General features: G+C 38.5%; 1 protein-coding gene across 4 annotated transcripts in view; it reads right to left on the reverse strand.

Annotated features, from left to right (window-relative positions):
* RHOBTB1 (Rho related BTB domain containing 1) overlaps positions 1-24,111 on the reverse strand; it is a 114,905-nt gene extending 90,794 nt beyond the window's left edge. The window contains exons 1-3 of one of the 4 annotated variants that reach the window (XM_053663879.1): positions 24,092-24,111; positions 17,374-17,475; positions 11,452-11,553 (exon numbers count right to left, since the gene is read on the reverse strand). The gene's annotated coding sequence lies outside the window, so the exon portion shown is untranslated. Of the gene's footprint in view, positions 1-11,451; positions 11,554-15,813; positions 15,926-17,373; positions 17,476-23,896; positions 23,975-24,091 lie in introns of those variants that run through there. The other 3 variants (XM_053663878.1, XM_053663880.1, XM_053663882.1) reach the window with 3 other exon arrangements.
* Between the last annotated feature and the right edge of the window lie 3,777 nt (positions 24,112-27,888).

A 27,888-nucleotide genomic window follows, 5' to 3' on the forward strand; every position in this document is an offset into this window, starting at 1 on the left:
CATGTGCCCCTTTGTCTTTCCCTTTTCTGTACCAGTTCTGACGGACAGGAATGCTTACTTGTAAGACATTATCCTTGTAAAGAGTCTTAGGTTACATGGAGGCTAAAAGCTGAAATACCTTTTTTATTAGTTAGCCTGGAAATGCTAAGAAATCATTTGCTGTACTGACTTTGCCTGGAAGACAGATTGAGTTTCAGCAACTTCTCCATATGCAGCTCTGAAAAATCAGGAGTACTTGATTTCATGTAAGTTTTTTCTTTGGAAAAGAATACAGTGTTTTTACTTGGTATGAACATTATTTTCCAGATTTCCCATGTAAGAAACCCTCCTCGAAATGTTTCTTTTTGGTAAAAGCTAACAGAATTACATAAAAAAGATGACAATCAATGAAAACAGAAACCCCATAATAATGGATTCTGGGATTACAAGACTGAGAACCTGGGAACCAAGCCCAACTCAACATTCACAATAATGAGACGCTCACTTGCATCTCATGTTCTGTGAGGGGCTGTGGAAATGAGGGAGTGTAAGGGAGTCCTATCTGGTTCTCTGCACATTTAGTTTATTGCTATCCCAGAAAGTGATATAAATTCACAATTTTCCTGTATGGCTATGTAAGGACATGGAGTTCTCAGGGGAAAATTATATACGGAATTTAGAAGCTGCAATATGGGTCAGATAAATGTAAATGGGAATAATAAATGCTGTCAAAAAAGTCCGGACTGGGAAAAGCCCTGAGGTATTAGATATTGGAACAGCGTCAAATAAGGCTAGCTATAATAGGATTTCATTTGGATAATTTATTAGTTGGAAGGATTTTAAAAAGAGTAAAATTTCTATTCTTTATATATTAAATTATACTTTACTATTCAAAATGTTTCTTTTGATTATATGTATATTTTTCTATTGTTATAACAGAGACTATGATATCTAAAGTCTTCCAATTTATATTTAAGGTAAATATATCTATATTATATGAAAATAACCCACAGACCTATTTAAAGGCTGAGCGTATATAACTCTGAGTTAGAAAACTGCACACCAAAGTGCTGATTCCTTTTGTAACTCAGCTCTGAGCAAGAAGCCCGAGGAGAATATTTCAATGACCTTTTTCTGTGGTAATGCTCCTTGGTTTTTTTTTTTTAATCATTTTTAAAACTTTTATGGCTTGATTAAGTGGGTACTATATAATGGATCCTGTGGAAGATCATACACATTTAAAAATATTATTTCATGATATATTGTCTTATTGGTAGATCTCATGTAATGGAGTTTATATTTTAGTATGTAGAAATTTTAATAATAAAATTTTCATAAAATTCTTGTCATAGCATTTCCTGGATTTTAAGTACTTTCCTGGTTTCAATATACATTTTAATTTTGAAAGAGACAATTACTGGATCAGGAAGAGTTCGAGCACCCAGCACGCACAATGTGTTTTAAATCATCTGCCTTTGACAGCTAACATGCGAATATTTAGATTTTATCAGAAACTTTTGCATAGGAAATTAGGGCAGGGACTCTTTGCAATGGACTTTTAAAATCTTAGTTTTATTGGCCAAGTATAAAAGTCTTGTAGTCAATAAGTGAAGGAGAATCATATTTAATACATCATAATCAAAATTATATATAATACATTGAAATCAAAATCATTTCTAATTAATTAAAATTTAGACTTCTAAAATGACTAAAATTTCGGTGCTTTGTTCTCTAAGTTATAGGATTAAAGTAGTGAAATGAGGGGTGTTAGAGGTATTTGAGAACCTTGGACTTTACATGTGACGTGACTGAGAGAAGCAGTTTTACTAACAGCTCGGTAGAGTGCAATATAGAGAAATAATGCAAACAATAGTAATGCAAGTGATGTTGCCCTTTTTATTAAATCTTTTTTTCTAAAGATTTTATTTATTTATTTTTTTAGAGAGGGGAAGGAGAAAGAGAGGGAGAGAAACATCAATGTGTGGTTGCCTGTCGAATGTCCTAAACCGGAGACCTGGCCTGCAACCCAGGCATGTGCCCTGATTGGGAATCAAACCAGCAACCCTTTGGTTCACAGGCCTGGGCTCAATCCACTGAGCTATACCAGCCAGGGCTAAATCTTAATATATTACTTATGTGTGCCGGTTAGTTCTACTTCTCTATATAAGCAACCACAACAACCGTCTTACTGATGCAGAAATTGAGAAAGAAAACAAATGGAAGAAATGAAAGCAGAGAAAGAAGAAAGAGGGAAGTGGGCAGGATAGAAGCCTCACAATTGCGAGTTGCTCAGTGGGTGGATGTAAAGGATCACATTTGTTTACCCTTCTACTCTAGCCCAATGTAATTATAAATCTTTTGATTCTTTTATTTTACAGTTAAGGTTTTAAACTATTAAAATCTTAACACATCTTTCCTGTGTCACTGGACAGGTGCTATGTGGACATGTTATAGACAGACCATTTCTCACCCATATGAATCAGAGCGGGGAGGAAGAGGGGTGATTTAAATACCCTAACTCAGAATTTACTGTGATTTAAAGTCTCTGACTTAGTGCTGCATTAACTACTGGTGGCTGCTTTACTGCCTTTAAAATATGCATATATAATTGGATACTGTAATGCTTTGCGGGTAAAATAAATACCACCTTGCACTAAAATAAATACTCTACATGATGAAGTTCATGTAGACATAAATTAATCATTTACCAGTTAACCAATATGCACAAGAAAGAAATAGATCACTTATTAAAGGTTGCCTCATCTATAACATGGGAAAAATAAAATGCTGATATATTTTTACTGTGCTGCTGTGGGGAAAATGTATAAAATTATTGCTAGAAGTTTATAAACCATAAAATGCAGTATGAACATTAAATTTAATAATATTTGTGCTAATTCAGATTCAACACCCTTTGCATTAAATATATATTTTTGTCTATTGAAGCATACACAAAACCAAGCTGAGGCTTTTTATTCAATTTTAATGGTGTCTTTGGAATTTTGTAAAGCATCACATAAGTTATTGGTTCTATAACACTAAAAACTTTTCAGTGGCTCACTTCCACCACTCCTAAGATACAGTTCTTCACTGCTCACATCCCCGACTCCATTTTTAAACTCTATTCCCAAAGGACTTTATGTATTTCACTTGCATAAACATAGTAGTTATGAAGGGAACTTGGATTTGAATTTTTTAACCAGGCAGAAGTATTAATATGCTCTGTGCCTATTCTAACATATAGATTGAAATATAGGGAAGTAATGTTAAACTGGGAGGGGGCATGCGGTCTCTGCAGATTGTATCAGACTGATCTACAGTGTAAACCTTTGGTGCTGGGACAGCCACGTGGCCTGAAGCAGCAGCTTCTCAAGGCCTTCAAGCTGCTGCAAACACGGCTGCTTCCTTTAGGCTTTAGAGCTGAGGAGAAATAAGCAACACTGAACGTAGTTCCTTTATTCTTCATCAACTGCTTTTTAAATAAATGGACTCTTACTATTTAGAAGACCAACTTATACAAAGCCTGTAATCCACTCAGTACATTTTTAATATTGTCAATGTTCCTTTGACTCTCAATGATAAAACACATCAGATGCTTCCCCACTTACTTTCTTTTACTGGGGCTATTAATGTAGAAATACCTCCTCGTCTTCCACTGTGAAGTGATGAATGACTGACTGGAGGTGTCTGAAATATTGCCAAATCTCCCCCATGTATCATGTGTCACCAGCAATAATAAACAGGGTCTAATCTTTGGTTATGAACTATATTTATGGCTTTTTGTCATCAGAAGGTAGGTATTTTCTTGAATTAGGTTTAAGGCTCTGATATTTGTGCTAGGAACACGTGTGCTAGAAAAAGTATACCTAGGTCCAAAGGAAAATAATCTTCCCATTTTCTTTCATTTGACTATTTATAGAGCTTGACATTTCCATCTGTATCAATCTCTTCCTTTGCGTCAGGAGGCACCCAGGAGTGTTCTGATCAGGAATCTAATTTATGCTAGTCAATTTACCATTTTGGTGATAACAGTCTCCTGGTATGACAGGAAAAGTAATAGGGAAGGGAATGTGCCTAAAATACAATCTTACCCCAGTTAGAGCTTCTCAGTGACCAAAAGGAAGCACAATGAAATGATTCCCTCCATCTCCTAAATCTAACCAGGGGTGGGGGAATCCAAATTTTGGTAAAGAAACAATGCATAATTAGGGCAGAACACCAGAAGACAAAACTAACAGAAGGCAACTTAAGGCTTTAGGGAATTGAAATAAGAGTCGATAACAGTGTAATGCTACATAACTCAATTTAGTTTACTATCTATCAGGTATCTGCTGGATACCAGACAGTGGAGTAGATGCTTGGGATACACTACTCAAAACTAACAAAAATTGCTTTCCTCGTGGAGCTTACATTCTAGTTGAGGGAGACAGACAATTAATAAATGATAAATTACATAATTTATCAGAGGGTGGCAAATGTCATGGACAGAAAGAAATCAGGGAACAAAAAGGTTAGGAATTATGGGAAGGGGTTGTATTTTTAGGAGGCTGGTCAGTGAAGATCTCATTGAGAAGTTGACACCTGAGCAAAGACTTGAAGGATATGAGAGAGCACCAAGTCTTACGGACTTCATGGGGAAGAGTGTCCCACAAAGGAAACAGCGCAGGTACAAGCCTTGGTGCGGGACTCCCCCGGTGTGCTGGCAGAACTGTAGGGAGTTAGAGTGATGGCGGTGGGGTGAATGTGGGAGCACAGGGAGGAGAGCTGGTGGTCATGATGGGCCGAAAGAAAACATACACGCCCTGGAGGACGACTGTTCACTGTAGCCTTTACTCTGCCTCAATCAGAGAGCCACTGGAGGTTCTCACTCAAGGAGCCAAATGACCTGACCTATACTTTACTGAAAATAGGCTGTAGTGGGCAAGGGTGGAAGAAAGGAACTATTTAAAATGAAAAGTTCAACTCTCTTCTCTGCATAAGTTTAATGACTATGAGCCAGAAATTTATGAGACAATAGTCTAAAATCATATGCAAACACAATGAAGTTGAAACCACAACAAAGCTAAAACCAGTTAGAAGAGACAATTCAATAAAGCAATCATTTTCATTTCTATAGGACCAGATGGTAAGTTTGAAAACGTTTTATTTATTTATTTTAAAAAGATTTTATTTATTTACTTTTAGAGAGGGAAAGGGAGGGAGAAAAACATCAATGTGTGGTTGCCTCTCACAGGGCCTGGCCCACAACCCAGGCATGTGCCCTAGATTGGGACTGGAACTGGTGAACCTTGGGTTCACAGGCCGGCACTCAATCCACTGAGCCACTCCAGCCAGGGCTGAAAACATTTTAAACTAAAGACAGGAGCAACCAGTGATAATAAACAAACATTAAGGTTTGGCAACTTCTAACATCTGTTGGTAAGGAATATGTGAAAAATCGTCCTTTGTAACATGACCTAGGTTGTGGGATTAAACAAGTGCCTTTTATGATGCTGAGATGGTCTCTTTAAGTACCTTTTAGTTCTTTGCTTCTCAGGAGTTGGAAGTTAGGGAAACTTGAGTTAAGATGAAAGCAAGCCATCAAAAAAAATGAAGGGAGCCATAGTTTGGATTCATCATAAATGTTGTTATTGTCAAATATAAAACATTGAATGATGGGAAGATTGAAAAAAATAGTTGGGTCTTCTCCAAGGAACAAAGAAAGTGAAAAAATAAAAATACTGACAAAAGGTGAATTTAGCTTTATAGTCAGCCTTTCTGGCAGTTACAATGATCAGGTTACGGAACAGAGCCCTTCCCATCCCCCCTGGGCCATTTAGGTTTAGAACAAATTGGGCCTGAAAAAGTGTCAAAATTCACAGTAGGAGTGCCCACTCAGAGCGCCATTTCTCTCTCTGAAGTAGGTTCTACATTTACCTAGGGAAATTTCCATTGAATTATAATTAGGTGGCTAATTAAAAAGTGGATTATCAGCTATATTAAAATATGCCAGAAAGATGTGCATATCATTCAATCTTCAATTTAGGAAATTCATTTTTTCCTTAAAAAAATTCTCCCTGGAAAATTTCATGTATAACATGTGCATTTTCTTTTTTTCTTATATCAATTTTTTGAAATAAGTCTAAGAGTTTTTGGTTATTGAGGTAATGGAAGCAATTTGAGCTTTCTCTGCTAATAAAAAGTGCCTGCACCTGGCTGGTGTAGCTCAGTGGATTGGTGCCTGTGAACCAGAGTCCCCAGTTCGATTCCCAGTCAGGGCACACACCTGGGTTGCGGGCCGGGTCCCCAGTTGGGAGCACATGAGAGGCAACCACACATTGGTGTTTCTCTCCCTCTCTTTCTCCCTCCCTTCCCCTCGCTCTAGAAAGAAAGAAATAAAATCTTTTTTAAAAGTACCTGCACATTGTAATTACTCTTCACGATGGAAACCCATGGCTATGATAATAACCCCAAGGCAATGCAAGGTCCCCAGAAGAAATAATGTTAACAAAGAAAATAATGACGGTTAGCATTTATTCACTGTTAATATACAGGGTTGGGCAAAAGTAGGTTTACCGTTGTGAGTGTGCAAAATGTAGAATTTATTCTTGTATTATTATTTCTTAATTATTGTATTATTTTCCATACAAATAATTGTAAACCTACTTTTACCATACCCTGTATGTCAAATTGTGCCTCATTTAATTCTCTCAGTAGCCTTATGAAGTAATTTTATGTCTATTAAACAGATGGGGAAACTGAGCTCAGAGAAGTCAGGCAAATTATTGAAGGACACACAGCTTGAAGGTTATAAAGCTGAAATTCAAACTCAGGTCTGTTTGATTTAAAAAATTTTGCATTAAACAAGTTTTCCATCCTTAAAATATGTCAACATTAAGCTAAAACCGTATTGTTGCGTTGAACTGGTTTTGAAACGGGTATGTACCGTAGAAAGTTAATCAGGATCTTATATTAACCCAGACCATATTTGCTAGCCCTGGGTCCAAATATCAGTTTATTTTATAAAGTAAGTGGTCACCAGACTCCTGAGCCTTTACTGAGAGCAGAAGTTAAAAAGTAATCATTAGCTGGTATTATAAGTTACTTTTTATTTGTATTTTCCTGTTTTTTAATAATTTCTAAGAAGGTACAGATTAAATGATAGCCCATGGACTTTGGTACAATTCTGTCTAGGACTGTGCTAGACTGATCAAGTATTAAGTGGGTCATTTCATTCCTGAAGGCACTTACATGTTGGCCACCCCAAGTAGATGACTTAGCATATATGCATGACTGACTGTGCTGGGCAGGGCTTACTGAACTACTTACAGTACTCAGTTCTGATGCCATGGGGATGATTGGGAATTCCTTCTGAAATAAATATGATGCCAACAACAATGTAGTTATTTTAATATTTTTGAGGACCTACTGTGTATCAGACATTGCTCATTATATACATAACTTTCCTCCAGGTTTTCTCAGTCTTAGGACTATTGAGCTACTGGGCCAGATATACTGTTGTTGGGGACTGTCCCGTGCATCTGAGGAAGACTAGCGGGGTTCCCACCCCCTCCAGTTGCAACATCTGAACTGTTTCAGACATTACTAAATGTCTCCTGGTAGTCACAATCAACCCCTGTTGAAATCCTCTGTTTTATTTTCTCAATAACTCTAAGAGGCTGGGACTATTAGACTAATAATATTACTGATGAGACAACTGTGGCTCCACGAGGTTTAAATAAAATGTCTGCAGTGTCACAGTTAGTAAATTACAGAGCTGGAATGTGCATAGGTTGCCTGCCTTTTGACTGCTGCTGTTGTGGTTAAAACACACCAGGGAACATCTGTCCTCTTTCTCACTCCCTTTATTCCCATTATATGACGTCACGGGGGTGGAGCAGTGGTAATGGAGGGGAGGTGCATGTAACATAGGGAACAGAATTTTATTTTTGTGGCATTGCCTTTTATTTGACAGATTAATTCCATTTTAATTGGAATTCTGGAAACTAATGAAAAAAATTACAAGTGTTAGATGGTCTATTCTCAGGGTTTTTGAATGTCTGATTTAATTTTAACCAATTAGCATGCCATTATGAAGGAGTATTACGTTGAGAATATTACACTAAACACTAATATTTTATTCAGTATTAAAAATTTATACAAATGCTAATAGAAGTGTTTTATTCCCACTTTCTTTAAATGAGAAGAAATGCTTCCTCAGGGTGATTCTAGCTACAAAGAAAACGTTATCTTCTTTGGAGTCCGTTGGTATTAATGCTTTCCATAAATCATTGCTTAAATGAATTAGTAAGATTTAATTGAATAAAATTTATTTATTTTTTAGAAAGTATATGAGTTTTTCAGTCTCTCAACAATTGTTTTCCATTTTCTACCTATATCTCTCATGTTAAGGTAACAATATAAGTACATTATTGTTCAATACTGCTAAAAAGGACAAAATAACTTATAATCCTGATTTTAGGACATTCTTCTCTCCCTTCTTTCCTCCTACCCTCTTTCTCTCTTTTTTCCACTTGGTACTTTACGTTTTTAAAAAACATTTATTCAGCCTGGCTGGCATAGCTCAGTGGATTGAGCGGGGGCCTGCGAATCAGAGGATTGCGGTTTGATTCCCAGTCAGGGCACATGCCTGGGTTGCAGGTCAGTTCCCAGCAGGGGACACAGGAGAGGCAACCACACATTGATATTTCTCTTCCTCTCTCCTTCCCTTCCTCTCTAAAGATAAAATCTTTTTAAAAATTTTATTCAGAGACGATCTTGGGCTGCAATCTGAATCCAAATGTATCCAGACTCTGCATTTTATGATTTCTTTGCAAAGAGGAACTAATATACTTAAATAAACTAAACTACATAAACATCTACTAACCACCTAAAAATAGTTCAGTTAGGTATGATTTCAAAACTGGATTTCAGATCTACTTTCCACATTGTGCCCATGTGCCTTTCCCAGAATCCGGCCTCACTGTGCTCTCTGATTGCAGACTTTGGCCCCACTGCAGGGGTCCTATGGCTGGTCCTTCCCCCACCCCCACCCCCCAAGTCCCATTTAGCCTGTCCCTCTGTTTCTGCTCTCTGAGGTTCGGTAGCTTTTTCAATCTTCCAAGCTAGTATAGCACTGCAAGATCTCCATGGCTTAGACACGATGAAGGCATTTTACAATTTTTTAAATCACTTATGTATTTTAATTTCCAACTTCTCAAATATTTGAAAATTGTGCAAGTATACTCTTTATAACATCCTTCACTTGGCTAATTATTGTACCCTGTTCCTCAGCGTTAGATGTGTTCTGCTCCGTGTTGCACAGATCTCCCAACTGGACGGCCAGGTCAGTCAGTTAAGGTGCACACACCTTGAAAGAGCTGCTCTTAGGAAAAGGTTGCTTGAAATTCTAAAGGCAGTATTAGGAGTTAAAAACTGCCATGCAAAAATCAAAGCAGAAAAAATTGAATATATTAAGCTAACTGAAAAATTAGAAATTAGTGGCATGTTTAGCATAGTAATCACCATTACAAATGGGAAAATTTAAATTAAAAAATAACAGTTAATGGGTTGACTTTTCTAAAATATTGATTGGATTTAATTAATAAGCATCTTATGCATATAGCTATTCTGAAAGTTCTTTTAAAATGAAAGACCAGTGACTTAGTGAGAAGGATTATTACATGAACATATTTGAATCTGGCTTATGAAAAATAGAACTTGAGAATTTAAAATGTGTGTATAAAATGTAAATGGATTTAATTAACTGAAAACCCATAAGACAGAACTTCTTCAAATAAGCAATTACTTTGGGGACTAATAGTGTAAATAGGAACCTGATTCATTAGCACAAATACCCGTATGGGAGAAGAATCAGCAAATTTTATCCTTTAAGTTATTTATGCACACATGGTAATATCTCATTAATTTAGTGCTTCAGTAAACTTAAAAAGCTTTTGATAGTTTGTTTATGAGCTGGGCCAACGTTTACCTTTGCTTTGCAAACATATTTATTTATAGGTAGGTAATATATGGTGTTTTAAACATTTACTTTCAATCTTACGTACACTTTTTAGATGCAGAATAAACTATTTTCAATGAACCTCAGGCACTTTACAAGCTCCTATATACATCTAATCTATATGCTAATAACAAAATGTTCATATGATTTATTATAACAGGTCTCCTTAAGGATTTCTACTTTGTTTTGTTGAAGTTACTATATGTAGTTTAAAGTAATAAAAGACACATTTGTTTAAAAGTTATCTGTAAATCAGCCTTCCTACAAATTCAGATATGCCACCCTTCTAATTTATTAGAATAAATGAAATTTTACAAGTTTACAATTTTACAGTTACAGATAGAGAATTTTCCTCTTAAATATGCATTAGAGTATACAAAGAAAAATAAAATACAAAGAAGAGTGAAAATAAATGTTTTGTGGGTAGACAAAGGAGATTAGCCATCTCAAACACAAGTCCTTTGGGCACAATACTGTGGTGAAAGAATTCCGTAATGGGACCCTTTCTTCAAAAGTTGATTTTGTTTACTTGGGATGACTCTGTTCTGATCACTTGGAAAAAGATAGTAAGTTTTTCCTATTAAAGGCAGTCAGCATGCAGGCCCAAAGCGGTGGGTGCTCCAAACAAGGGCATGTGGGAGAAGAGAAATACCACCACATAGCAATCTGGCATTTTAAAATCATCCTTGTATATGGCCAGGACTTTTAAAAGTCCACATGACCACTTTCTGCACAAGATGCTACAGTGAAAATTAAAGAAGGGAAACAAACCTCTTTTAAACTGGAGTCAGGAGGCCAGAAGAGGGAGCCATCACTCACTACCCCTACCTGTCAATTACACCGCTAGGAAGAGACACCTTGCAGACCCATACACTTTACAACAACAGCACGCAGCAAGATTTCCTTCCTTGTCCAGCAACTCGCCCAATGAGAAACTGTCACCGCCCTGACTCTTGCTTTCCCCCAGTGTTTTTCAAAACAGCCCCTCCCAAATTCCCTTTTTTGCTCTATAAAGTAATGTTCCTCTCCTTTGCTAGTTGGACTTGCCTAGTTTTTGCTCTAGCATGCTTGTACCAAATTGCAGTTTTCCACTAGTCCCAAATAAATTCGTTTTGCTGGTAGAATAACTGGTCGTTTTATGTCTTAGGACATTATTCACTAAAGAATTTTAGACATGTGTATAAAGTGGGTACATGAGTTCTGTTATTTTAATGATCAAAACCCATATGTAGGTCAAAATGACTCAAATTCTGAACCAGATAAAACCTACTAAACCAGAATTTATAAAACCACAGTTGAACCCCAAAAATGGAATATTGCCTTTTTTAATGAAACATTTTGAAGACAAATTATTTGGATATTACTCATAAGTCATCTTCACACAAGAAGCATTTCCATTTCTTTTATAAATATATAGAGAAAATTAGATGAAGGGAATGTCAATTCTGTTACCCAAATTGATAGTTACTTACCATAGAAAGAAGGAAAAGAAACTTCAATTCCATTTTCATAACTTAATCAAAAATACTTGATGAAAGAGGCCCCTTTCATGTGCTCCCTGATGGATACAAAACCTGGGAAGGAGATACAAGGAAGAAATATTTCATTATCAAGAAGACAACTGCTCAAACGATACTGTGTCTGCAATTATTTCTCACCTGAATGACAGCTATCACAGTCAGCCATGTGCTGCTTGGAAATCAACCAGCTGTCCACAAACATTCAAGCAAGAAAGGCTAAAATGACTACTGTCATTAGAGCAAAAAGTCTAGGGATCGAATCCCATTTAGTGCTTGTCTGGGTGAACTTTAAGTCTTTAACTTCAGTGAGGATCCATTTCCTCATCAGGTGGAATAATACTGGCTAGTCAATGGACTGTTCCGATGATGAAATGAGGTGACGTGTGGAAAACATTTAGTTAACAGTGGAAGTATTTATGCCCTCTTTATCTTAAGGATTTGGAGTGGCTTCCCAAAGGAAAAATAATGAAATGTGAATAAAAATAAGAAAATAAGGTCTAGAGTAAAAAAAGGAGGAAGTATATATGCTATCTGTATTGCTCAGTAGATGAACTGATTGAATTTATAATTTGGATTTGAATTTCTTGGTAATTTAAGTAAAAGGAAAACAATTTCTTCTATAACTCCTATTATTAGAAAGGAGAAAAATACAGCACTCACCCTAAGAAACTAAGTATTTTATTTTTCTGATATGAAATTCATAGAAAAATTTTCATGTAAAACACAATACAGAGAAACTGAGATAAAATGGACTATTCTGTTTAACAAGAGTAGGACTGACTACCTACAATGAAAACTGAAGGGCAAAACAGTACTTTACTTGGAGGTAGTTATTATTGCTGTAAAAATTATATTTCTCCTAGAGACAAACCTGAAGCTTGAATTTGGGAAATCTTAAATATAAACTAGCTCCCAATTAGCAAATCATCCAGCTTTCTTCTGTCCTTCCTAACAAACATATGAGGAACTTCTTCTCTTCAGACTGACTGCTGCCCTGGCTGGTGTAGCTCAGTGGATTGAGCGCGGGCCTGGGAACCAAGCAACCACCGTTCGATTCCCAGTCAGGGCACGTGCCTGGGTTGCAGGCCAGTTCCCAGCAGGGGTCACACGAGAGGCAACCATACATTGATATTTCTCTCCTCTCTCTTCCCCTTCCTGTCTAAAGATAACTGAATAAAATCTTAATTAAAAAAAAAAGACTGATTGCTGCTCACTAATAAATAGCACAGCTAGAGCTGTAAAGATGAAGTGTGATACAGTACCGATGTGATACACTGTTGGTGTTACACAGTACTGATGTGTGATACAGTACTGATGTGATACAGTATTGATGTGTGACACAGTACTGATGTGTGATACAGTATTGATGTGATACAGTACTGATGTGTGATACAGTACTGACAGCTGCAGAGCCCAGTTGGTGGCGCCCTTCCAAAAGGGAAAGGAGGCGAAAGGGAAAAGACACATCCAAATGATACGTAGGTGCAGCACATCACAGCACCAGGCCTTGTCCTTGAACTCCACATGTTTTTCTTAGTTTCCTTGAAATCTCACTTCCAATCTCCCAAGGAATGCCTCTCAATTTTCCTCTTTTGGCTTTTCTTTTTCTACTTCCCCTTAGATGTGGGCCTTCCTTGAGGTCCTCTACTTGGCAACAGTTTTATTCACACTCATGGCTTAATTATATCTTTCTTTCTTTTATATCTTTTCAGGTTGGATCCTCATCCCCCTTCTCCCAAATTTGCTTTTCTTTCCATATGGAAAATCTTTCTGACTTAAATGCTTGGCATCATCGCACTTCTCCCTTTCCATCACTGCACCTCCCCACAGTACACACATCCAGCTGATTGTAACTACTCTGCCCACACAAAGCTCTGTTTTCCTTTTACAAGTCTAAGGCCATCGCCATATCAGAAATTCACCATCCACCATCTACCTTCAAAGCAATGGCCTCCCATCTCATGTACTCTCTGCTTCCAATCGTTATTTCCCAACTTTCCTGATGATTTCAGTTTCCTTCTTGAACCTCATGCTTCTTCACTTGCTTGAAAAACTCTAACTCTCCAGTCCCAGAGCAATCAAGTCTAAAACTTCTCAGCAGAGCTTTCTAAGATCTGAGATCAGTACATTTCCCACTATCCACATAACCCTTCTAGTAATGTTATACTATTTTTCCTCACTGTCTCACTCCCTCCAAAAGCTGCTTCCTGCCTCCATGACTCTGGTTAATAGCTTTCTGTCTGAAATGTTTGTCTTTTAACTCCCAGTTCAAATACCACCTCTTTGGGGGATGTTCTAGAATTTCTCAATAAGAACTCATTGTACTTTCCTTTATATAACCAAGGATGCTTAATTATATCCTTACTACAAAAATCTCATTTACAGCGTTCTGGCTTTATTTTGCATACCTGTATACAGCAGTGTCGAGAGCTCTCTAAAAGCCCATAATCTAGTGGGGAGACCCTGCTTTATTTAAATTTCTGACTTCCATAGGATAATATTCAGTGCTTGAATATTCTGCATGCTCTATAAATAACCTATAAATAACAGAATATCGCATGACTTTAAGGACACCATTCTAGAAAATGTTTTCTAAGTAAGTGACCATAACAAGACTTCACATTGGAAACATGGAAGGAATGAAAGGAGCAAGGATGAGAAGAAAACCAAGTATAGATGGATGTGTGCTATTTTTCTGTTTTATTTAACTCATTTGTTTGATGATTTTATAGAAGTTGAGCAGGGGTTTATATGTGAAGAAAACGTTGAATCTGTTATGATTAGATCACAAAATATTTAGTTAGTGTGCATTTGAGATTATCACATGAAATACACAGCAGATCTGCCATTAGGGATGGAAAATGTCTTCCTGGTGCCTGTCCTAGTGGCTGGCACATATAGGATAGTTTGATATTTGTTGAATGAATATGTGCTTACTTATCCACTTATCTCTCTCTCAGCTGTGTCCCCCAGTCTCTCCCTCTTTGTAGCCAAACTATGGCAAATTTGAGGCTCATCTTTACTTTTTTACCTCTCATTTTCAGTTCGCACCACATCAGTCTGGCCTCTGCCTTCTCACATTGTGCACTGTGCTTGGATACTGACTTCCACTCTGCTGCCTCTGGGGGGACTTACTTTATCACCTTTCTCTAGGCAATCACATCCATCTATGCATCATAGCAGTCACATCCAGGCCTGTGAATGTGAAGCTGAGTCATGAGTTCATGTTGGAACCCCAGAGGTCTCTGACAAGCTCCACACCCATAATCAAATGACTGCTGGTTCTGTCCTGTGATGTGTCCAAGGCTTAAACTCATCATGTCCGGCACTGAATTTAGCATTTATCTTTGCAAACTTGCTCCTTTTCCAGTGTTCCCTGACAATTTCTCAGAAAATGATGCATCAGTTTTATCCCCTATATATATATCTTAAATCTGCTGACTTTTTAGAAAGAACCAACATCCCGTACCTCTTCTGCTAGGGAAAGCTACCAGTGTATCTTTGCCGAAAAAGTTCAACTCCTCCGCATAACTTTCACCCGTTGCCAACCAATACTCTGTAGCATAACCAGAAAGAAGTATTTTTCTGAAATACAGAATTGATGATGTAACTAACTACAACCCCCCCCCCACTCCAAAAAACCACCCCATCCTTCTAATTGGTCCTAGGAAAAAGGCATATTCTTTGATATGGCTCAAAAGCCTTTCACGGTGATGGCCTCTGATTACATCTGTAGATTCAAGATGCTCAGCCCTGCTCTCTGTACTACAGGTATCTGCCCTTCGTGTCTCTCACACAGCACTGCTGTCTTCTGCTTTCCGTACATCATGACTTCTGCACACACTCTTTGTCTAGTTGGCTGCTGTCCATTATTTAGATCTCATTTTCCAGAACCCTGTATTTCTTCTTTGTAGCATTTAGAACAGTTTCAGTTTCATACCTATTGAAGTCATTCTTTTAGTGTCTGTTTTCCCCATCAGCATTTAGGCCAAATGAGGGCAATGAATACCTGATGCGATTCATTGCATCCTAACAGTGTCTGGCACATAGTGAGTACTCGTAAAGATGACTTCACTGAAAGCATGAGTAGGTGAAATGAACATGAAAATAAACACACATAAATTCAGTGGGAAAAATGTACCCTTAGCATACTGTTTAAAAATTCTAAAGATAAGCACAGTATTGAAATCGGTCACAAGAACACTGAGAGCTTTAGATGGATTTAAGAAATTAAGACGGGAGGGAATTTTTTCTCACCCAGATTCAGTCATACATGAATGGGAATGATAGGGATATTTTTAATGAAAACTTCACCTGTGCTGGAGCAACTGGTTTTAGCATATAAGAAATACGCTAAGATATTAAAGTAGTATTTTTCATTTCTGGTCTTGCCATTTTCGCCACTGCATATATTGAACAAGGGCCACTGCAAAGAAAGGAAGAGAAGACTAGGACAAGAGATATACTGGAAGGCAAAGGAGGAAAAAGATTTTTAAAAAGTTTAAGTCTCTCACTCAGGATATTCTGCTGGTTAGGCTTTTTTTGTATGCCTGGTTCTAAAATCTATGTCATTACATGAAATATAATTGTCTCTGTTGCTTCCATATGGTGGCAGAATTCTAGCAACTGCATCAGGATCTCATCAAAAAGACAAAATGAAAATGTTACATAAGTTGTTTTCCCTCAGTTAGATTAGAAATACAGACCCCCTAATAATGAAACACAAATATTGGAAATTAGAATGTATCAGTTATAAATGTATGCTTATAATTATGAGGGTAAACATTCCACATTGAAAGAAGAAATGCCATCTGATTTTGATTTAACACAAAGGGGGCAAACACATTCCATTTAAGAATGACAAATAAAGACGTCAATGCGATCCATTTATAGCTCCTCAGAGAATGTCTCTAATCCACCTAATATTCTGAGAAACTAGTTATTGTATTTGCTCTCTAAAAGAGAGAAAAAGGCAGAGAAACCAAGGTTAGCTAGAATAACTTGCATTAGTCAATGCCCTAGGTGCATACCCCTTTAAGGGGAGAATGAGAGCTTCAGGTGTTTCATTTAAATACTGTGTAACTGAAGGAATACTACTCGGTGGTAAAAAAAGAAGAAAATTTTACCCTTTGCAACAAACAGTATGGGTGGACCTGGAGAGCATTATGCTGAGTGAAACAAGCCAGTCAGAGAAATACCGTATGATTTCACTCATATATGGACTCTAATGAACAAACTGAACTAATAAGGAAGAAGGGGACAGACTCCTAGATGGAGAGCAGGATGACAGCTGGAGGGCAGGGGGAGGTTAAGGGACTGAACAAGAAGGAAAAAGGACTCAAGGACATGGACAATAGTGTGGTGATTGCTGGGGCACGGGGGTATAAAGGGACTAAAGGGCAATGGAAATATATGATACAGATTAAATAAAAATAAATAGATACTGAGTAACAACAGAGAAACTGGAATGCTGCAGGGGCTGATGGGCACGTGAAAAATGGAGAAAAATGTTTGCCTTCCTGTCCATCCATCCCCCAGCCTTCCTCCCTGAGTTCTAGGATGGTCTTACTGACCTAGTGAGGCTCTTTCTGCAAGGCCTGCTGCTAACAAAAATTAGAGCCATGAAATATTAATTATAAATATCTGAAGTACCATTTATTTTTAAACATTTTATTATGGGTTTTTTCAGGCTTAGGTATAAGGGCTCTTGCCAAAAACAGACACTGGAAATATAATCTATGTTCCTTATGACTGTACTCGTACTTCATTCTTCTAAGAGGGGGTTTGCTAGCCCTCACAGGTTTGCTCAGTTGGTTGGATTGTCATCCCATACACTGAAAGGTTGCAGGTTCAATTCTCAGTCAGGGCACATACCTAGGTTGCACGTTTGATTCCCAGTGAAGGCACGTGTGGGAGGCAATTAATTGATCGATGTTTCTCTTTCACATTAATGTTTCTCTCTCTCGTTTCCTCTCTCTGAAATAAACAAACACATATCCTCAGGTGAAGAATAAAATGAATAAATAAATAAGCAAGTAGTTTGCTGTTAAACACATGTACGATACATATGTATTCATGTATAAGCATATATAAAATATGACCCTTTGTAAGGCAAAACTGATTATTTTTACTTCACATTGACTACGAAAAAACTTAGAACAAAATTTGTTACTATCTTATAGCAATAGCATTGAATTCTGTGGCATGAATTTTGAGTGTGAATCTCTTTCCTGGCTTTATCTTCTGTTCCTAGCCTTTTTTTTGACTTCGACTCATTTTTCCTTATCTTTTTGAAATATATTTTACATTGCTACACAGTATGTTTATTAGCCTGTTTCTATAAGTGTAAATCATTCCCAGCACATAAGTAAAATAAACAACACTTATAGATAGCCTTGTTTTTCCTTCAAATGGTTGCAAAATTTTCCCCAGGGTAACCTGCAATATGTAACTTCTTATCATGAATGTTGAATATTAAGACACTGATGTATATAGTAATTACTTTTTTGTGATATTTAGCTCAATATTTTAGTTTTTTAAAATACTATTTATGCATACACTTTTAGGACTTGATTTCCTAGCATGAGGTCCATGGACTCTCAAGTTATATGCAAAAATGTGTGCATGTTAGTTTATATTAAAAAGGAATTTCATGATTTTAACCGAACTCTGAAGAATGATTTTCACCCAAAAGATTAAAAATTACTGATTTGCAATGGAATAATCCTGATCTTGGTCACAAAGACCTCATTTTGGTCCAGAAGACCTGATCTTGGTTTTTTAGCATGCAACTAATTGACAAGATCTTTATTAATTACCTACAAAGTTCCTGGCACTGCATACTCAGAAAACAGCAATAAACACACAGAGTTGACCTCTGACCTCAGGACACTTCTGTGCCAGGGGACATGAGGGTAGACAACAAAAATAAAATAATTGGATGGTTATTGTACAAAAACAAAAGAGTAAAGTGATAGAAGGTGAACGCGAGTGGATGTTCAAGAAGATCTGTCCGAGCAGGTGTCATCTTGTCTGGGCCAAGCAGGACCGGGGCGAAGAGCGTCCTGGACAGTGGGGCCAGCTGATGCAAGGACCCCAGCGGGGAGACAAGCTTGTTGTAATCTGTAGCTCTTCCAGCAAGTGTGAACCATAGACCTTCAAATCCATTTTGAATACTTCGGTCTAGGAATATCAGACTAAATGGCATTTTTGAGTAAAGATTAGATATCTTTTCCTTGTTTTCATTTTCTTTTTTTAAAGTTATATTTCCTAATGTGAGGGAGAGTTATCCTCAGAAAAATAATCTAGTATATTTTACCATCCATTAAATTTATTCAGTAAATATGTGAGTTTGTCATCTTTAAGGCAGTGGGAGGTGCCCTCAAAGGGCTCAGATACAATGACCAGATAAAATATAACTGCCGGATATGTAGCCATTATGTACCTCTCAGCCCAGACAGAGTAAGTGGCCTGAAGAGCCAGCCTCTGCTGTCTACCACTGCACAAAGACTCTAGCGTTCCCAAGAGCCCTGGCCGCCCGGAGTCCACGGAATGATACGAGCGCTCTCTATTGTGATAGTACATACGGCTTTCGCTCCAAGGAAACAGATGCCCATCATGCCCAGTAAACCAATTTTGGTCATTTCTGCTATTTGCTAGATTTAAACTCACAGAATTGCTCACCAAATTCTTTGTTTAAAAAATTCCTCTGAAAAGAAAGGGCTCCTCGGACACTGCTGGTGGAAATGTAAACTGGTACAACACTCTGGAAAACAGTATGGGGGTCCTCACAAAATTAGGACTAGAGCTGCTCTATGACTCAGCAGTCCCTCTTCTGACTACCTGCTGGAAACTTTGAAAATATTTATTCACAAATATATATGTACCCTCGTGTTCACTGCAGCATTATTTATGGTATACAAGACATGGAAACAACCTAAATGCCCTTCAGTAGATGATTGGATAAAGAAGATGTGGTACATATACACAATGGAATACCATGCAGCCATAAAAAGGATGACATCTTGCCTTTTGCGATAACACAGATAGATCTTGAGAGTATCATACTAAAAGAAATATGTCAGATGGAAAAGGACCAAAACCACATGGTTTCACTAATATGGCAACAAATTAACAAAACAAACTCATAGACACAAACAGTAAGGTGGGTTCCAGAGGGGAAAGGGAGGTAGGAGGAAGATGAAGAGGATAAAGGGGGTCAAATATATGGTGATGGAAGGAGAACAGACTTTGGGCGGTGAGCATACAATGAAATATACAAATGATGTATTGTAGACTTGCACACCTGAAACACTTATAGTGTTATTAATCATTGTTACTCCAATACATTTAATTTAAAAAATCTTCCTAGAAGGAACCTGGGAAAATTTAAAAAATAACAAAATTATTATTGGGCTTTAATGTGAGATCTTCTGACTTTCTGACTGGGAAATCACTAAAGGCGTTTGTTAAAAATGGAGTTGTTTGGGTCTAATCTCAGACCCATTAACTCAGAACTGTGCAGAATGGCTACAAGCAATCTGGGTTTTTAAAAAAGCCTTCAGATGATTTTTATGCCCTCTGAACTTTAAGAACTTCTTTCTTTATGGATGTAATACTCTGGCAAAGATTGCTCTCTAGGTTTAAGAAGAAAAGTTACTTTAGTCCTTAAAAACAAGACATCATCATTTGGAGTTCAAAACATCAATTACCCTGATCTGTCACACTAGTATTAAATGCTCAGCACTGTAGATTCTTCATTTGGAGCTTTCAAGCATTTAAACAGAGTTGGTAAACTAATGATAGGTATTAAAAGGCTGCCTGATGGATCATTAAAAAAATAAATGAGTCGCTGAAATTTATAGAGGCCATACGAAATTTAAGATAAAATGATCTGACATAGGGTATTCCACTATGTGGTGATGCTGTTACTTATCGTTGATCTGGGAAACCTCAGGCTCTTTGGAATTTCTGAAAGAAAGCATGACTGTCCGAAGGTTGCTACTCCTATCGATCAGGTGGTCCCCCAATTTTTATTCTGGGTGATATAGAGTGCTGGTAAGGAAGTCAAGAGATATAGGTTCTCTGTGTTAGCTTCTGTGTTTTTCTGGGCTTCAGTCTCTTCTTCAGTACATCAGTGGTCTTTAACTGGTCCTTATCATATCTTCCAAACCCCAGTTTCTGTTATTGTCTTTAGGTCAGTTTTCTCTGCTGTAAGATACAGGGGTTGGACACTGTGCGGTGTGTCCGTTTGTCCTGGGTGTCTGGGGGCAGCCCTGTTGTCCCCATTGCTATATTTGGATCCCCATTCATAATTCAGGCTCACTCTCTCTAAAAGTTTAAGATCAGTGATACTTCATTTGGTTTATCCCAAGAAAGGGACAATATAGTGCTACATGTATTTATAAGAGATAATCATTCATTCAACATATACTTATTATTGATCACTTACTATGTGATACTCACCGTGGTAGGCCCTGGGAATACAATAATGAAAAAAGACAAAAAGAGTTCTGGCCTCATTCTGCTTACAGTCTGATGGGGGAAGTTAAGGGAGGAAGATGCCAACCCCCCCATGTAGACTGACATGTGAGTAAAATAACTGCAGCTTACACTCAGTGTTATATGGATCCCTCAGAACTGGGGTAGAGAATAACAGAAGCCCGAAAAGTGTTTGGGAAAGCCTCTTGGAGGTGGTGATAGTTACTTCGACATAAAAGATGATGATGAAGGGAGGAGGCTGGAAGAAAGGGAAGAGAAGAGTATATTCCGAAGTCCTGTGGGAGGAGCAGTTCCTTTGCTTGACAACTAAAACCCTGGAATAGTTCCTTCTATCTCCGAGAGTTTAATCCAAAACTTCAAAAAGGAAGTAGGAGGCCCAGGGGCTTAAGGGACTTATCTGAGGTCAAATGCCAGTTGTTAAGTACATGATAGAACTCTTCCACACTTCCGTCCAGAGTGGGAATCCTTCTTAGGGATCACAGGGCAGCAGGAAGGGTCAGAATTGCCTTGGTTCAAACCCTGGCTCTTTGACTCATAAACTGCTTGTCCTTGTTCTTTGAAACTAAGTTTCCTTTGTGAGAAACACAGAGGACATCTACTGCATCAGATCGTTACAGGGACTTAATGAGATAATATGGTACAGTGCCTGGTGTACCATAGGTGCCTGATAAATGTAAGCTCTTTTGATTTTCACCCAGTGCACTTTGGCCCATAGCAAGCTGTTGCCACATGAGTAGGCAGAGGCTGTTACCTGGCTAAAAGGAGCAGTGGCAGAGAGGAAGTTCCCGAACACCAGGCTGGGGCCCATGTAGCAGCTGTCCATCTGAGAGTGCTGTCTGGGGGAAGGCAGCAGTAGATAACACCCCCAACTTCATGATTTTGCTCACCACTTAGTATGCCCGTGCTAAATGTGGAGTTTTCATAAAAACAGAAGAGACCATCCATAGCAATTTTGATTATAGGAGACCAGTAAGCAAAAGAAGGACACACTTTATGATAAAATACATGAAAAAAAAATGTGATGTTAACATGGCCGTCAGTCCACTAGGAACAAACTAATTCAGTTATCTGCAGGATATTAAAATGATTGCTGGTGTTAAAGATGCTTAAAAACCAAGCCCATGATATTGGAAGAATGAATAATTTATCCAAGTAACTATGAGGATTTTCTTCATTGTCTATGAACTTCAGTCTTAAAATGCCATGAGGCATATTTCATGGATTAAGGCTCCACAAAACCTGTTTGCCCTCCCCACAGACTAACCCAAAACATAAGGGAATATTTATGGTTTGGGGACACACAAACCAGGGCTGAATATTTCTTAGTTTTAGAAGTTCACTGGGTTCCTTTTATCGCAACCATAAGGTAAATGCCATTCCATATATAGGTTTTTTAAATTCTTACTTTATGATTCTCTGCCAACAGTGCCTTATGGGAGAAATTTTATTTCAAAGTTTCTTAGGAAGCGAATTGAACTCATTATTTTACTCCAAGCTTGTTGTTTAATTGACAGGAAACATGTATTCTAAATCATCTTGTATGCACGGCAGAAGCAGCTACATAAATTTAACAATGGGTGGATTATTACTGTTTAGCATATTTATGGAATTTTATATTTAGGAAACATTTTACACGTCTTTTATTAGTTAATCCTCACACTTCCTAGTGAGTCTGACAGGCAATAAACAACGCTTTGGGTTTTAAATTGCCAATAGGTGAAAACTTTAGGGGGGGAAAAATCTATAGCATTCCTTCTTGCTCTCATTCTTGCCTGGAGCACATTTCTGAAATCTTTTTCCTCTCCTAGAACAAGGCCAGAGGCCAGGAGAGTGGGTCACACCCACCCAAAACCCTAGTAATAAAAAGGGCCCTGCCCCAGGTTAGATGGTCTACACTAGAGAAAACCTCTCAAGACCCGGGTCATGTGACAGGACCCCCAACAGAGACACATCCTAGTAATGTAGCCCCCCCCCCCAAGAAGCAGATAAGGAAGCAATTTTCCTAAAATTACACAGCAAACTTAGTTTTCAATTCTAATGTTGCCATATCTGCTGGATTCATGATCACCAGTTATTATCTGAAAATAAATGCATGTATATTTAAAAAAATAAAACTTAATTCAAACTGAGAGTTTGTATTTCCCTTTTGTTTTGGAAACGCACAAGTTTTTAAGCTCCCTTAAACTCCCACTTGCAACTTTTTAGAATGGTCCTATGTACCCCTCTTCCAGACACCACAAGGTATCGGAGTGCAGTGCAAACACGCCTGTATAGATCAAAGTCTCATTCTGGACCCAAACCTTTGTACAATCTGAGGCTTTCAGAGGTAACAAACCAAGAAAAATCAATGACATGTCACCTGAGGGCTGGATGGGGGAGCCGCAGATGCTGCCTCTACTTTCCGAAGACCCCAGCTTGGCCAAGTTCTGCCCAGAATCTCATCTCTCTCTGATCCTTGCGGCCCATCTCTACCAGCGCGCGCACACGTGTGTGTGTGTGTGTGTGTGTGTGTGTGTGTGTGTGTGAGAGAGAGAGAGAGAGAGAGACAGACAGACAGGCAGACAATGAGAATGAATACATGAATGAATGAACAAATGAAAGAATATGTATGTTTCGGACAGTTGGGAAGGTGCAGAAAACAGCCAAAGTATTTTGGAATCCAGCCCCTCTGGGGCCTCGTGCTTTCTCAGAGCCGTTGGGCAGCTCTCAGGAGGTCTTTTGTAAGGTGACCAGGACACCTCCCTTTCAAGGGTGCACAGGGATTTTCCATGTCCTGGCGTCTCCTGAGTGCGTGAATGTGGGGTTGCTGGTGCGCAGAGAGGTCCCCCCAAATCCCACCCACCCAGGCGCTCCCTCTCCCCACCCAATCCCGCCAGCTCCGCTGCGCAGACGCTACCTGGGGAAACTGGCGGCTCCGGCAGCGGCTCGCGGTCTGCCTGGCGGCAGGACTGGCGTGGTGCGGGCTCCGTAAAGGTTCAGTAGAATGGCCAACCCCGCCCCGCCAACCCTACCCTCTCCCACCTCGCCCCGCCCTTCCCCTAGTCCTCCCCACCCAAGCCCGCCCAAATCCCCAACCCCCCTTCTTACTCACAACGTCCTGGCCACCTCACTCCTGCTAGCTGCTTCCCTGAGGGCAGAGGCTGTGGATGCCTCCCTAGGAGTCATCCAGGCGGGTCACTGGAGCCAAAGCGGGTCAGGGAGCCCTAGTGGCCTATCACCCTACTTGTGCCGGTCTCTCTCCCCGACCCCAGTAGCCTTTGCCGTCCCAAGTGACCCCGCCCTTCTCCACGCGGGGCCGAGGGACCGTGCCACATCTCTGGGACTGATAGGACCCAGGAGCGTGAATTCTTCTACCAATGAAGGTAAAGTCTGGGTAAAGTTTCTGGCGGTGTCAGGGGTCAGCCATTTCTTGTAAGGACATTGTCCAGCCAACAGATGGAAACTCAGGCGATTCTATCTGCGAGTTCTGCTGACGTCACAAACCACACATCACCATACACAAACCACTGTCACCTCGTTCGCAAAGACTCTTCGATAAGTATTGCAGCCTTTCGCACTTTCACCTTTCAAAGCCTCAGACGAGTGACGCTGCAGCAAAAGCGTTAAAGGAACTTCTTATTTTTTAATAAAAATTATGCTAGAAACACGTTAGCTCTGTTCTAAACTCTAAATATGGTAACCTCTGAGTAATCCAGTGATCAGCATTACCTAGGCCTGTCACTGCTTCGAACCTACAGATCTTTAAAACTCTCCATCTCCTTACTTTTTTATTTCCTGGGAGATGTGAAGGAGGGGTGAAAATGAAAGAGCTTTCAACGGCTGGTAGAAAAGTTGAAGGAAGAGGCAGTTGGCAATCATTGAAAAGAAGTTTCAAAAATTACCTGTAGGCCCCAGTCTTTACCGTCACCATTTTGCTTGAGTTTGAATAACAGAGGGCTGGTAGTAACTCTTATTTTAAGCAGAAATAATTTTCTAAGAATGGTATGATGGTGCGACCTCCACCCCATGATCAAATTTTGAAGCACCTCCCAGACTAGTAGAAGCTTGAAGACTAACCTTATCTACACCTGAGGATAGAATGGGTACTCAAGAAAAATAAGTGTCTTCTTATAACTTCGTCGTTGTTGTTTGTTCTGACCTCATTGAAGCTCAGAGGACAAAGAATGATCCGGTCACCCTGGTGAAAAAAAAAAACCATTTCAAGAGGGCTCAGCCTCTAACTCCATAAAAGTTTTCTTTTTCTTCCCTTTTTCAGCTGAAGGACTCGTATGCTGATGTGTTCCTATAACATAATCAAGGCCCATCGATACTCAGGCAAAGTGTCAGATGCTTCAGCTAATAGCTTTAGTTACCTGTGCAACTGTTTACACTCTTGGTCTCCAAAGTAGGCTATGGGCAATAAACACCAGGACTTCATTTATGTTTTTTATTAAAATAAAAACCCTAAGCTCTTGCAAATATATAATATACAGATTGTTACTGGCACCCTCATTTGCCCATAGGTTAGGTGGTCCCCTGTCCTCCCTTGCAGAGGTGTCTGGAGGAAGTACTGGGTGATCCACTGCATGGAGGGGCTAACGTGTGGTTAATTGAGTTAAAAATAAACTTATTTCCATTGTGTTGTGTCTTATTGATTTTATGTGTGTTCACTAAGGAATTGAGGATTCTATTACCCAATTTTAACCAAACTAACAGTCTCAAGATGGAAAAGTGGCTTAAAGGGATTTCTGTAAATAAGATAATACTAATAAAATAAGCATAAGCAGACAACAGAAAACTTGTGGAATTGCAGCTTTTGCTACTATAGTAAGAATTCTTAGCCATAATGGGGTTAACAATGCCGATGATGTATTTAATTCAGTTCTATTTAATTAGAAGAAGTCAGCTTCTCCCTCCCATTGAAAAAAATCAAGACATGTGATGTATGGATTTATATCCACTTTAATTAACAATGAGCCTTGCCTTAAGTATATATCGTATTTTGAGATATAGGCTAATAATAATATGAAGCATTGTACTAGCAAGAAAATAAAGGTCTATTTCATCATTAAATGATTTTTATCAATTTTGTTTATGTGTATGTTTTATAATGTATAATAGTATAATAATCTGATTAATAGATTAATAAAAGAATAAACATTTGGGATATATACCAAACATTTTTAACTGTTGGAGTGTCCTGTCACAAAAGTTTGTGATAGGATATTGATTTATGAAACTAAGGGTAAAATAATTTATTAGAATCCTAAACCCTGGTCCTGAAAGATAAGAACAAATAAAACCAACTTCTTAATCAGAGAATACCTATTCAGGGTGTGGATTATCCAACGCCTATTCATATCTTTTTCTCTTCTGTTTTGATAACTCCATAATTTCAAGGGAAATAAGGGAAGAAGAAACCTTTTATATTTACCGTGATATTTGGCAAAGAAGATTAAACTTACCTAAAAAAGGAGTTTCAGATCTAGTTAGGGGTACTGGTTACCCTGCTATTCTAGTTTTGAATTATTATGGATCGTGATAGTATGACTTTATATTCACCATCTTCTTTAAATTAGCTGATTTTTTTGTTACAGTGCAATGTGTTCATAGAACCCGGGACTGAAGTACTGTTAAAACACAGCCAAACTCTGCTGTGTTTAGTGGCTCTCACATAATAAAGGTTTGTTTTATTTTCTTCAAGCTTTTACTGTCCTGCCATTCTAAAACTTAATATATTTATTTGCAAGATGAATGTGTGCATTTTTTATTAAATAGCCACCAACAATGTAAAACAATTTATATCACTTATCTTTAGTAAGTAGGACTGCCTGTTTAGTTCTATTTTCTTAGATGAGTGTAATCACACCAAAACATTTCATGGGTGAAGGGAGTCTTGATATAATTCATTGCATAAATGAACAAACTGAGGCACAGAATTCCGGAGGGCTTGTCTGCATTCAAAACACTAGATCCTGGAAGAGCTGAGCCTAGACTCCAAGTCTCTGATTTTTTAAAAAACATTATATTTATTTATTTTTAGAGACGAAGGGAAGGAGAGAGGGAGAGAACTATCAATATGCGGTTGCCTCTTATGCATCCCCTGCTGGGAACTGGCCTGCAACCCTGGCATGTGCCCTGACTGGGAATCAGACCTCAATGCTTTGGTTCATAGGCCTGTGCTCAATCCACTAAGCTATACCAGCCAGGGCTCTAAGTCTCTAGCTTTCCGCTGTTATATGCCCCCTCCATGTGGTCTTGGGGAGAATGCTGTTTTCTTTGCAGGCGTGAGTCAGGGAAAGTAGAATACCTTTGGCTATGCCTCATTGTATCCATGCAGGTATATGTCAGGCAGCCCAGAAGAATCCTACCCCAAAGGGTGCCCATGGAGAAAAAGGGACTCTTCTTTTCTAGAGGTTTATTTTATAATTAATAAAGGGTGAGAGGAGAGCTTAAAGATTATTTTCTTTTTCTCCTTGTTGGAGGAAGAGTTGTAGAGTTTAACTTACCACTAAGCCACTGCCAGCTACCATTTTCCCAGTTAGAACTTTAACCTTACCAAAAATATTTTGGTAGTACAGTCCTAATTTAAAAAAATAGTAATATGAATATCAGTAAGAAGCAGGCAGAGTGCTTTAAACTACTTGGTGGGGATTATTGGTTACTACTTAGCAATGATATCTAATATTTTGGCAGAAAATTTTCAAGGAAAGTGGGGGAAACCTAATTTTCTAAGGAACATAAAACTGGACCAAATAAAATAGTGAAGAGTGTGTTGTAAAGGTAATCTAGTTGCCCAGATGGCCTTTCGTTAGTTACAGCTTTTATGGTTCTCGAACTGTGTGTGTTCTTTATTCTTTTATGAGAAAATAAGGATTTTCTTTCTCCCAGGGGCATGGAGTTACCCTG

This window comes from Artibeus jamaicensis, unplaced genomic scaffold, assembly GCF_021234435.1.
Source record: "Artibeus jamaicensis isolate MK-2021 breed Jamaican fruit bat unplaced genomic scaffold, CSHL_Jam_final contig_332, whole genome shotgun sequence".
Taxonomy (NCBI): domain Eukaryota; kingdom Metazoa; phylum Chordata; class Mammalia; order Chiroptera; family Phyllostomidae; genus Artibeus; species Artibeus jamaicensis.